Below are 794 nucleotides of genomic sequence, written 5' to 3'. Positions count from 1 at the left end.
CGAGCCGAGCTCCCCAGGAAAACGCATGCACATCACCGGGGCCTAATCCTGATCACCCCACTCAGGGTCCATCACCCACAGCAGCACTAAAGGAAATGCCAGAACTTTGGGCAGCCAGCCTCACTATTAAACCAAGAGTGTGGGCATTGATGGCCACTATTTGAGGGGTACGTGATTCTGCATCCATCTGCTCACCCTATAACAGAACTGGGTGGTGGTGTTTTTTTTTGGAAGAGGGGGGGGACGGGACCATGCAGGGAGTTGCTTTCAGCCCCAGCACCAACTTGGGAGCAGGCAGAGCAGCAGCACTCCACTATCAGCACAGAGCACTGCACAACCGTGATTCCGGGGGCATTTCGGTAAAAACAAAACCCAAATAACCCCCTTCCCTCCTCCTCCCCCCCTCCGTTCCTAAAGCCTCAGCACTGATTTAAAGCCCCAGCACTGATTTAAAGCCCCGCCGACCGCGCTGCGCGGTGGCAGCGATGCGGGCTCGGCCCCAATTCCTCCTCCCAGGGCTCGGCGCCAGGCGACTTCGCTAAAAGTTTGTTCTTCCCCCTCCCCGAGCTCTGAGCTCTGCAATATCGCTTCTGCTGAACGCCAGACGCAGGGAGGCATTCGCCCTTAACAAGCCAAGACTTGACTCCAGCACCGAAACGATGGTAAACTCCAGCTGGAAAGAGGGTTGAAAATGGAACTAAAGAGAGGAGGAAAAGAGAGGGGGGGAATATAATAAAGAGAGAAACGGAGAGAGGAAAGCAACAGCCGAGGCAGCGCGCTGCCAGCCTCCCCCC

At 56.2% G+C, this 794-nt stretch overlaps 1 long non-coding RNA gene across 1 annotated transcript in view; it reads left to right on the top strand.

Moving 5' to 3' along the window:
- The first annotated feature begins 576 nt into the window (after positions 1-576).
- Positions 577-794, top strand: part of LOC104913686 — a 5,906-nt gene continuing 5,688 nt past the window's right edge. Inside the window, exon 1 of the long non-coding RNA XR_795550.3 lies at positions 577-662. This is a non-coding gene — a long non-coding RNA (uncharacterized LOC104913686). The remainder of the gene's footprint in view (positions 663-794) is intronic.

This window comes from Meleagris gallopavo, chromosome 19 (assembly GCF_000146605.3).
Source record: "Meleagris gallopavo isolate NT-WF06-2002-E0010 breed Aviagen turkey brand Nicholas breeding stock chromosome 19, Turkey_5.1, whole genome shotgun sequence".
In the NCBI taxonomy this organism is placed as follows: Eukaryota; Metazoa; Chordata; class Aves; order Galliformes; family Phasianidae; genus Meleagris; species Meleagris gallopavo.
Note: the sequence above shows the minus strand (reverse complement) of the source record. Positions and strands in the feature narration are given on the sequence as shown.